Here is a 12647-nt window from a genome sequence, read left to right on the forward strand (position 1 = left end):
ATTTAACCTATCTCTCTTCTCTCGCAATTTTATTGAAACAGACCACTGCTCTGCCACCACCTCCCACGGGGGAGGGGAGGGGACATCCTGGCCTTGGAAGGAATAAAGGGAAGGGCAGCTAAGTTGATAAATTGGAATGGACATCTTAGTTATGATAAAAGACAAAAACATGCCTACATTGTAAAAAAAATAGCATCTTAGAGGTGACCTTATTGAGGTAGCTAAGATCTTCAAATGAATAGTTAAACTGGATCCCAGGGTAGATGTTCAATTTTAATGTAAGTTCTAAGACAAAGGAACATGGACTTAAACCATTCATCAGAAACTGAAGTGGACCAGCCACATAAATGCCATGGCTAATAGAGGAGGTCAGAGGCTGGGTATTCTGCGGCGAGTGGCTCACCTCCTGACTCCCCAAAGTCTCTCTACCACCTACAACACACAGCAGCCCCAACAACACTCAAGAAGCTCAAACTATCCAGGACAAAGCAGTCTGCTTGATCATCACCCCATCCACTGCCTTAAATATTCACTCCCTTCATCATCGGTGTACCGTGGCTGCAGTGTGTACTAACTGCAGATGCGCTGCATCAACTCTTCAAGGCTTCTTTGACAACACCTCCCAAACCTGCGACCTCCACCACCTAGAAGGACAAGGGCAGCAGGCGCATGGGAACAACACCACCTGCACATTCCCCTCCAAGTTACGCACCATCCTGACTTGGAAATATATCACCGTTCCTTCATTGTCGCTGGGTCAAAATCCTGGAACTCCTTACCGAACAGCACTTGGGGGAACCTTCACCACACGGACAGCAGCGGTTCAAGAAGAAGGCGGCTCACCACCACCTTCTCAAGGCAACTAAGGTTGGGCAACTACCACCCTGTTTATGCCTGAAATCTGGGTGGCAGTGGGACCAAAATCAGAGGAAAACAGTCCCATCGACTTATCGCTGTAAACCCGCTCATTCCAATTTTGGACTGACCTTCATTTAAGAGGCAGTTGCCTCATTAATGTATGCAATTAAGAATCAAATGACGCCATTTTCATCTCTTCCCACATTGCTACCATCAACCTGCCCACAATGGGCAGTACAAGTCGGGTGGTGTCCATTTCCAGCGGTATTTAAAGGGATACTTACCTGTTCACAGCTCAAATACTGCAAAGGTTTTGATGTCATTATGTGTGCACAAAGGTGATTTTAAGGTGCATCTAATGGTTTTTTTTAACATTCTGACCTCTTAAGGGGCTTCTGACGACACACTTTTTGCATTATGGGGGTTCTTCTGGCAATTTCACTCTGATTAGAGGACGAGAAAGAGGAGGAGCAACAGCAGGAGGAAGAAGAAAGTACGTCTGCAGCTGCAGGGAGACCAAATAGAAGGAGGCGTGCTCGCAGGAATGCTTACCCTCCCAACACAACGTCTGGGCCCAGGACAACATACTTGCAGTTCTTTGAACATAAGAACATTAGAAATCGGAGCAGGAGTTGGCCACACGGCCCCTCAAGCCTGCTCCGCCATTCAATCAAATCATGGCTGATCTTCGACCTCAAATCCACTTTCCTGCCCGATCCCCATATTCCTTGATTCCCCTAAAGTCCAAAAATCTATCCATCTCAGCCTTGAATATATTCAATGACTCAACATCCACAGCCCTCTGGGGTAGAGAATTCCAAAGATTCACAACCCTCTGCATGTAGAAATTCCTCCTCATCTCAGTCTTGAATGGCGGACCCCTTATCCTGCGACTATGCCCCCTAATTCTAGACTCTCCAGCCAGGGGAAACACTCTCTCAGCATCTACCCTGTCAAACCCTCTCATAACCTTATATGTTTCAATGAGATCACCTCTCATTCTTCTAAACTCCAGAGAGTATAGGCCCATTCTACTCAACGTCTCTTCATAAGACAACCCTCTCATCCCAGGAATTAATCCAGTGAACCTTTGTTGCACCGCCTCCAAGGCAAATATATCTTTCCTTAGATAAGGAGACCAAAACTGTGTGCAGTACTACGGGTGAGGTCTCACTAAAGCACTGTACAACTGTAATAAGACTTCCATACCCTTGTACTCTAACCCCCTTGCAATAAAGGCTAACATGCCTTTTGCTTTCCTAATTGCCTGCTGTACCTGCATGCTAACTTTTTTGTGTTTCTTGTACGAGGACACCCAAGTATCTCTGAACACCAACATTTAATAGTTTCTCACTATTTAAAAAATATTCTGTTTTTCTATTCTTCCTACCAAAGTGAATAACCTCACATTTTCTCACATTATACTCCATCTGCCACCATTTTGCCCACTCACTTAATCTGTCACTATCCCTTTGCAGACTCTTTGGGCTCGAATTTAGCAGGCCTGCGGGTTCCCAGCGGGTGGTCCTTCAGGAGCGTGGAAAACGCAGACGGCTAATCGTGTGCGTCCCCCACGCGATCGCGGGATAATTGGACCCATTAAGCCCAGCTTCCGGGTTCTGCGCTCCCCAGCTGCGTGCCGGCCGGCTGCGCATGCGCAGTACCGTCGACGCGATGTAGGAGCTCCAGTTAAAGGGGCAGTCTCCCAAAGCCCCTCCTGCTACAAGCAAGCGGTTTGAGACGATGGCTCAACAAAGGGGAAAGGCTGCGCCCCGTTTTTCAGATCTGGCACTGCAGCTGATGCTGGAGGGCGTGAGGAGGAGGAGGGAAACACTCTTCCCAGAAGATGGGCGCAAGTTCCCTGCCGCCGCAACCAGGACGGCATGGGCAGAGGTGGCAGCGGAGGTGAGCAGCAGGGGCAACACCCCAAGGACTTGGGAGCAGTGCCGCAAGCGCTTCAATGACCTGACTAGGTCTGGCAAGGTGAGTACACCAATGCACCCTCCCACATCCCGTCCCCACCATCACGCCAAGCAGATCACAACCCCCTCCTGCACAGCCACCACTGCGCTCCATCAGCAATCCTCACAGCCACTCATTCACCATCCTCGCCGTGCACGCAAGTACCCACCGTCCCTGACCCCACCTGAACACTACCACACACCCCAATCCCCATGCAATGGGATGGGCACGTGGCCCACGCTTCCTCCCATCCGTTCCGCGCCACGCTCAACCCAACCACACCGATGCTCGATGCGTCTCACGATGCAAGACGCACCCACTCACACATCTGTGTTTTGCCTTCACAGGAGAAGAGAAGCAAGAACAATAGGGAAAGGGCACGCACGGGAGGTGGGCCGCCGCAAGTGGTGGAGCTCACCGACGCAGAGGTGGAGGCGCTCGACCTCGCCCGCATGCGACATTGCCTGTCGGTGGCCGATGGCGAGTGTGTCGCTGCCGAAACGGCCGGTAAGGGAAAGCTGACACTCAACACCCATGATCGCGAGTTACCGTCTCATCACCTGCCATCAGGCGCACTGTCAAGTTGGTCCACATGCCTCAAAGTGCCCTCTGTTCTCTTGCAGGTCCGTCTTTGGGTCAAGCGAGCGTGGAGGGCGATTCCTCAGAGGACATGGCGGTCTCTGAGGGTGCATCCTCACATCAGAGCCAACCATCCACCAGCGCAGAGACACGCACCTCGGTGGGTCCCCCTCGCCAACTAGTTGGGGTAGCACTTGGTGAGTCACTGCGCACGAGTGAGCATGAGCAGACCCTGGTGGCAGGGGCAGCCGCGGAGGGTCCGCGACGGAGGGAGCACTCATCTCCAGGCTCTGCTCAGCCGGACCCAGATGCTGAACCCAGGGGGCCACCAGTGAAAAGGAGAGTCGTCGAGGGCCACCAGCTAATTGCTGAGGTACTGGCAGAGGTGCCGCGCGCATTGTCCACAATAGCGCAGGCGATGGAGGAGTCCACCTCCTGCATGTGGGCATTGGTGGCGCAGGCACAGGAGGGTACCGGTGACACAGTGTCGCGGGTAGGTGCGGGACTGTCTGCGGTGGAGGACAGGCTGGCCTCCCTCGAGCGTCACGCACAGCTCCACTTCGAGTCCATGCAGGCCCTGACAACGTCTGTACGGATTCAGGGTGAGCAACATTCCGACGCCACCAACAGGCTGAGGGATACACTAGGGGTGGCCTTGCAAGGCCTCACACATGCCATCCAAACTGCCGTCCATCAGGGTGGAAGGGGTGATGTGGGCCGAGGCCAAGAGAGGGATGATGGTGACCGGGGACATGGAAGCGTCCCACCCGTCGCCCACCTCTCAACCAGTATCCGCAATGGTGCCTCCTCTCCAGGTGGCCGAGTCTGCCCCTGCCCCGGTGCAGGAGGAGCAGTCTGTGGAGGTGCCGTCATGGGCACCGAAACCCAGGGGCTGTCCGCCAAAAGCATCTACCCGGTCAAGGCAAGAAGACGAGCAACCTGCCACTACCTCTGCTGGAGCCACAGGGGTAGCACCACGTAGGGGTTCCCGGAGAAGAATTGCAAAGGCCTTATAATCACAAAGGGAATACACCAGGGTGTTTATTATTTTGTACTTTGTTTCTTATATAATGTCACATTCCAGATATTAAATAGTCTATTCTCACCACTCCTGCCACCTCTCGTCCATTCTTCCGCGGCTTGTGCAATAGTTGCGTTCCGTGGAGGCCATCATGACGGCGAACACCTGCTGCCACCCATTGGGCACACTGCTGTGGGTGCAGGATTACTGGCAGCACTCTTCAGTGGAGGGGGCTGGTATGGCCGCTCGCATGTGCAGGTGAGGAGATGCGAGCGCCTCGCAGTGTCAGACTCTAGGAGAACCGTTGACGTATGAGTGCCTCCCTGGCCCGGCGACCATCCCGGTGAGTCGCGGCTCGGCGCATGGGTCGTCCAACATCCTCTGGCGCGTCCGCCTCCTCCTCCTCCTCCTCCTCCTCCTCCTCGCCCTCGCCTTCCTCAATGTGGGTGGTGGGTGTGGATGGGGCCTCCTCCAGCGGCACCCCCTCTCTGTTGGGCCATGTTGTGCAGGGCACAGCAGACAACTATGATTCGTCCCACTCTGAATGGTGTGTATTGGAGCGCTCCACCAGAACGATCAAGGCACCTGAAGCGCATCTTGAGAAGCCCTATGGTCTGCTCAATTGTAGACCTGGTAGCAGTGTGGCTGTCATTGTACCGACGCTCCGGCTCGGTGATGGGGTTCCTCAGAGGTGTCATGAGCCACGTGTGGAGGGGATACCCCTTGTCGCCGAGGAGCCAGCCGTTGCCGGCGTTGGGTGCCTGCAGGATGGGCGGGACGGCGGACTCCCTGAGGACGAAGGCATCGTGGCAGCTGCCGGGGTATCTGGCGCACACGTGTAGGAATCTCTGGCGGTGGTCACAGATGAGCTGGGCGTTCATGGAGTGATACCCCTTCCTGTTGATGAACAGCCCTGGCTCATGCGGAGGTGCCCGTATTGCGATGTGGGTGCAGTCGATTACACCCTGCACCCGTGGGAAGCCGGCCATGGCATGGAATCCAACCGCCCTCTCCATCTGGCTGCGCTCGTCCATGGCGAAGTTGATGTAGTGGGAGGCCCTGCGGAACAACCCATCGGTGACCTGCCTTATGCACTTGTGTGCAGAGGACTGACAGACCCCGGTGATGTCCCCGGTGGCACCCTGGAAGGAACCGGATGCGAAGAAGTTGAGGGCAGTGGTGACTTTGACGGCGACAGGTAAGAAGATGCTGCTTGGTCCATCAGGGAGCAGCTCGTCGTTAAGGAGGCTGCAGATGTCGGCGACTACCTGGCGATTGACTCTGAGCCTCCGTATGCACTGCTCCTCGGAGAGGTCCATGAAGCTGAGCCTCGCTCTGTACACCCTGTGCGGAGGGTAGTGCCTCCTGCGACGCATCTCTCTCTGTGGTTGCCCTCCCTCCTGCTGTGCAGGTGGGTGTGCCGCAGCACCGTGTTGGGGGGCCCCACCTCTCCGAGGCGGACGGCGTGGACTGCGAGGCTGCTGGGGCTGGTCATCCTGTTCGTCCTCCGACGATGTCAACGCACCACCCATCTGGCAGGTGTTGGTGTGAGGGGTTGTGCAGGGTAGGTGGGTGGGTCCTCGGACTGGGGCTGCGGTTTCGTGTCGGTCTGTCCTCTGGCTTGGCGGGGGTTGGTGGAGGGCAGGGGTTGCCCTATGTGACGCGGTGGCCTCCTGCGTGGGTGAGGGCTCTCCCCCGTGGAGCGCACCTTGGCACCTGCCACAGGCTGCTGGCTGCAACACGCCTGGTTTGAAAGGTACTGTTTCCCCCAGTGTGGGAAACTGACTGCATTGAACCTAAAATCCCACACTTCCTCTTTTGACAGCTGCTTCAGCTCATTAACTGACCACAACGAGCAAGTTAAGTACTCTCAAGTGGAACCCCGCTGGCTTTAATTGCCTGCGGGATTCCCACCAGCGGGGCTTGCGCGCGCAGCCCCACACGTCAGCGCGGTACCCGGAAGTGGCCGGGATTTCGTCGCGATCCGGTCACGTGACCGGAGATCGGGATTTTCGGGGCCCCCCCGCTGGAAACCCGCCGGAAACCCGACCCTAAAATCGAGCCCTTTGTGTCCTCTTCACAGCTTACTTTCCCACCTAGCTTTGTATCATCAGCATACTTGGATACATTACACTCGGTCTCTTCATCTAAGTCATTAATATAGATTGTAAATAACTGAGGCCCAAGCACCGATCCTTGCGGCACCCCACTAGTTACAGCCTGCCAACCTGAAAATGACCCGTTTATCCCTACTCTCTGTTTTCTGTCCTTTAGCCAATCCTCTATCCATGCTAATATGTTACCCCCAACCCCATTAGCCCTTACTTTGTGTAACAACCTTTTACTTGGCACCTTATCGAATGCCTTTTGAAAATCCAAATATACTACATCCACTGGTTCTCCTTTATCTACCCTGTTAGTTACATCCTCAAAAAACTCTAATAAATTTGTCAAACACGATTTCTCTTTCACAAATACATGTTGACTCTGCCTAATCATATTATGATTTTCTAGGTGCTCTGTTACTACTTCCTTAATAATGGATTCTATCATTTTCCCTATGACCGATGTCAGGCTAACTGGCCTGTAGTTCCCTGTTTTCTCTCTCCCTCCCTTCTTGAATAGCGGGGTAACATTTGCTACCTTCCAGTCCACTGGGACCATTTCAGAATCTAGAGAATTTTGGAAGATCATAACCAATGCATCCACGACCTCTGTAGCCACCTCTTTTAGAACCCTAGGATGTAGGCCATCAGGTCCAGGGGATTTGTTGGCTTTCAGTTCCAATAGTTCGTCCAGTACTTTTTCTCTAGTGGTATTCACTCACTCTCATTTACCCCTTGGTTTCCCACTATTTTTGGTATGCTTTTTGAGCCTTCTACTCTGAAGACATATACAAAATATTTGTTTAACGCATCTGCCATTTCCTAATTCCCCATTATAATTTCTCCTGTTTCAGCCTCTAGGGGACCAATGTTTACTTTTGCTACTCTCTTCCTTTTTATATAGTTGTAGAAGTTCTTACAATCCGTTTTTATATTTCTTGCTAGTTTACTTTCATATTCTATTTTCTCCCTTTTTATCAATTTTTTGGTCGCCCTTTGTTGGTTTTCAAAACTCTCCCAATCCCCCAGGCTTATTACTCATCTTGGCAACATCATAGGCCTCTTCTTTCAATGTAATACTCACCTTAACTTTTTTAGTTAGCCATGGGTGGATCACTTTTCCCGTGGAGTTTTTATTTCACAATGGAATGTATACTTATTGAGAATATTCAAATATTTGTTTAAATGTTTGCCATTGCTTTTCAACTGTCAAACCCTTTAATTTAATTTCCCAATCTACCTTTGACAACTGCCCCTCATACCTATGTAATTGGCTTTATTTAAGTTTAAGACATTAGTTTCTGACTTAAGTATGTTACTATCATTAATATATACCACAAACAGCAAGGGACCCAACCATTCGCAAAGACATCTATCGACTTTTACCCTTCGTTTCCTGTTACTGAACCAATTTTGCATCCAATTCACCACATTTCCCTGTATCCCATGGGCTTTTACCTTTCTGACCAGATTGCCATGTGGGATCTTGTCAAATGCCTTACTAAAATCCATGTAGATAACATCCACTACACTACCCTCATCAGTCCTCCTTGTCACTTCCTCAAAGAATTCAATCAGATTTGTAAGGCATGACCTTCCCTGAATAAATCCATGCTGACTATCCCTGATTAAACCATGCCTTTCCAAGTGACAGTTTATCCTGTCTCTCAGTATTGATTCTAATAGTTTGCCCACCACCGATGTAAGACTGACCGGCCTATAATTGTTCGGCCTTTCCCTCGTACCCTTTTTAAACAATGGTACTATGTTTGCAGTCTTCCAGTCCTCCGGTACCTCCCCTGTATCCAGCGAGGATTGGAAAGTGATCCTCAGAGCATCCGTTATTTCCTCCCTGGCTTTCTTCAATAGCCTAGGAAATAATCCATCCGGCCTTGTTGACTTATCAACTTTCAAGGATACCAGTCCCTTTAGTACTTCCTCTCTCATTATGTTTACCTTATCCAATATTTCACGCCTCTCGTCTTTAACTACCATTCTGAATCATCCCTTTCCTTTGTGAATACAGAGACAAAATATTAATTTAAAACCCTACCCACATCCTCTGCTTCTACACACAAGTTACCCTTATCATCCCTGATAGGTCCCACCTTTTTCTTAGCTATCTTCTTGTTCTTAATGTACTTTTCCCGAGGCAAAAAAGATCAAGCACTGTTGTCCATAACCCAATCCTGCTTTTCAACAGATAATGATCCAGTTCCTTCTTAAAGGTACCAGTTGTTCCCTAATCAACGGCCTTATCTGAGAAGCTGTTCCATATGTCCAACCTCCTGTGGGAAACAAAGCTTGCTAATCTAACCTATCTCAGGACAATAGCTGTAAGTGTAAGTAGTTAGCGTAATTGAACTATTGATCTTCATCTGTTCTCGTCGGCCCTCTTTGTTTTGGTCAGTCCTCTAAGGGGGCATCTCCAGACTGACTATGCCATCTCTAATAAAGGGTCAAACACAAACATTAACCTATTTTTCTCTTTCTCTTTCAGCATTATCTATTTTTATTTCAGATGTTTCACTTGTTCTCTCAAATCATCCTGGTTTGTCTGCATGGTGAATGTTGCCTTCAGAGAGAAGCATTTGATGATAATGATATTTACCATTCTATTCAAATCAATGACTGGTGCAGTGAGAGAACATAGCAATTAGAGGGCAGCAGTAAGCTCCATTTCATGCATTGCTCAGCTGAAATTTTCAACTGAGAAATTGGGGGTAGAGGGGAGACAAGTGAACCTTCACAGAATGTCATGGAAGAGAGTGTCTTGGGCACATAGTTCCAAGAGCATCATATAAATCACCTGGATTGTATCCATTACCAATAGGTCATCATGGATATTTCCAGCCAGGACCTTGTTAGAAACAAATTAACTGGGATCAATTTAGTTCAAGCATTCAGGAATATAATGCAGAAAATATGTTAGAGTGTATTAAAGTAACATACTCACTCAAAGAGATCTCAGCAGCACAGAATACAGGAAATGGAAATGTCATTCAGATGAAGTGGAAGTGTAGTGCAGAGGCTGGGGTTAGGTACATTGTAAGGGTGATGCAAGGGGAGGAAGACATGTCAGTCCTGTCCTATATATACCTCAATAATACAATGTCACTGGATGCAATTTGGTTTCCCAGTCTACTGTCATTTATCATTTCGATGAGCAAGCATATGCATGCACTCATAGTCATCCCGAGTGATTAACAAAGAGAACAAGAAAAAAACTGCTGAAATTTGTTTCTGAATCTAGTTAATCTTTTAAAGTTATAATTTATATCAGCTTGGCTAGTTTGGTACACTCCAGCATAGGCTATGCTGACATTTCAGTGCAGTACCAAGGGAGTGTTGCAGTGTTGCCATCCTTTGCCTGAAATGTTAGATCAGAACACTGTGTGCCTGTTCTGGTGGTTCAGGTGGATATTAAAGATCCCATGGCATTATATGAAGAAGAGAAGGGAGTTCTCCAGGTGTCTTGGCTAACATTCCTCCCTCAACAAATACTACCAAAAACAGGCTAACTAGTTTGATTGCTGTTTGTGGAATCTTACTGGGTGCAATATGACTGCTACATTAGCCTGCACATAACAATATTCACTTAAAAGTAATTAATTCCGTGAAGTGGTTTTAAAGATTTTTGAGTGGTGTGAAAAGGTGCTATATAAATACTATGCTCTAATGCCTCTTTATATGAGGGAATTGCTTCAAGTAGTAGTGCTTCTGTAATATGCTGGAACTTCTGATACTGTGAAATTTGCTCCATTTACATTGGGAGTGAATTCTGTAGCACTGTCAGCAACACGCAAACAGCTGCTCATCCACGAGTGCAGTTGTTAGAAAGTTGCAATCACACCTCGGAGTCATGGGCCCACCATTTCCTGACCAGCGCTCCCTGTAATGAGAGTGCTTGATTGGGGAATTAGTCCTACAGTTTCTGATATTTGTACTGAGGTCGTTTGGCGTTGTGTAGGAGGGCAAATATAGAAAGCTCGGAGTGGGAATGGAAGGAAGAGTTGAATTAGCGAGCCACATGGCGATCAATATCATATTTGCAGACAGAATGGGGATGTTGAGCAATCTGACTTTGGTCTCTTCAATGTAAAGGAAGCCAGACCATGAGCAGCATATACAGAACGCCAGATTGGAAAGAGTACGTGCAAAATTGCTATCTCAAATGGAAGGAATGCTTGGAGCCTTGACATTGGTGAATGGACAGGTCTTGTATCTGCTATGGTTACCCTTCATAGTGATGCATGAAGTGCGGCCAGAAGTGATGAAGGAGGGCAGGCAGAAGTGAAGGATGGAGCAGGCCTCATGAGATGAATAGCCTTTTCTCAGTCTGTACTTTCTTATGTTTTTAGAGTGGTTTGATGGAAGATTGAACAAGGCTTTGCTCTTCCATTACCACCTCAGATGGCTCAGTTTGTAAGTGCACCATCCCACGTGGAACCAAATTATATTGACTTAGAAGGTCATAGGTGTGATCCTTGGTCTGTGCTGAGATAGCTGATCTAGTGAGCAGCAGTGGAGGTGCTACAATCAGCCACAGCACTCCTGGTCTAGGAAGCAGGAAATTTGCAAGGACTTGCAGTCCTGATTGCTATTCAAAGACCTTGCTGGAAGTATATATGGACATTGGGTAAGGACAGGATTGAGGTTGAATATGATGCCCACTGCAATGAAAAGCCTGCCAATACTCACTTTCAAGGTCAAGTAATTAATAATGGCCACTTGTGTCAAGCACTATAAGGGGACTGACACCTTTGGAACCATAACCTAGCAAAGAGTGAAAGCCTGCAGGGGATGTGAGGGGTGGGGGGAATGGTTAAAATAAAGGCTGCATATAGTGACACCACAAGTCCCAGCCAGAATGGAGATGATTGGATAATTCCCCCGTCAAACACGCTTAGAGACCGCACTACTGTAAGTGACTAGGGTTGACTTTACGCACATAATTTATGTAACTATTGTCTGCTCACTGCATTTTGCTGGAGAAAGAATTCTGATTTTATGGGGAGACTGTACTGAAGTTTCGGTCACGAGTTCAGTTTGCTGTAGTTTGTAGAGTCTCTGTTTAAATAGACTCTGTTTGGTGAGTAAATAGAGTCTGTTTTCTGTAGTGCATCGAGGCTCTGATAATACCTCCGAGGTGGGAAGAGGGCGGGGTGGAGGATTTGAGGACGGGGGAAACCTAGAAGTAAGGGTTTCCCGCAGGTCCTACTGAATTTAATAGGAGGACCTGTTTTCAATTTCTTTCAACAGGTTTCCTGCCTGACAGCCAGCTTGACAGGCTGGATGGCTGTTGGGCTGGAAAGCAGCCGGGGATCGGATCGGAGGTAAGTCCGACATTGCAGGGGAAGTTGGGGGGAGTCAGACATCGGGGTGGGGGGGGGGGGATCGAGCATCGTGGGGGGATCGAACATCATGGGGGTGAAGGTTGGCCAATTGTGGGGAGGGAATCGCCCGATTGTGGAGGGTAGTTGGGGGGGGGGGTGTCAGACGATCGTGGGGTGTTTAATAGGTAAGCTTGGTGGGCTGGGGGGGGAAACACCCCTGCTCCTCCTGGCCTACAAGCAGTGTAATAAAGGCACTTACTGCATGGATCCAGCCTTTCTTGCCTCCTTTCATCTGCTGGATTTCCCGACGCCCGGGAAACCTGACCTGCAGAAGTTAAAAATAAAACATTAGTTAAAATGGAGGCACGCAGCCTCCTTAAAATATTTTACTGACCGACCCGTCTCCTGAGAGCGGATTGGTTGCCCGCCACGCCCCACCGACCTGCCTCCATTAAAACCGGAAGTGGGTGGGTTGGAGCAGGGTTGGGGTGGGGTTTCCCGTTTTTTTATATTTAAGCCCCCCATTCGTCTTCTCGGACTGCAGCGGTTCAAGAAGGCGGCTCACCACCACCTTCTCAAGGAAATTAGGGATGGGCAATAAATGCCGGCCTCGCCCACATCCCATGAACGAATAAAAAAAAAACACCCTGGGGGGGGTTAAAACTCCCCCCTCTGTTTAAATAGACTCTGTTTGCTGTTTGCTGAGTGAATAGACTGCAGTAAGTCCTGCCTCACCTCTAACTCATTGGCTGACACAGTGGTGTCAATATTCACTCGGCAAAGAAA

Source organism: Heptranchias perlo, chromosome 3 (assembly GCF_035084215.1).
Source record: "Heptranchias perlo isolate sHepPer1 chromosome 3, sHepPer1.hap1, whole genome shotgun sequence".
NCBI lineage: Eukaryota > Metazoa > Chordata > Chondrichthyes > Hexanchiformes > Hexanchidae > Heptranchias > Heptranchias perlo.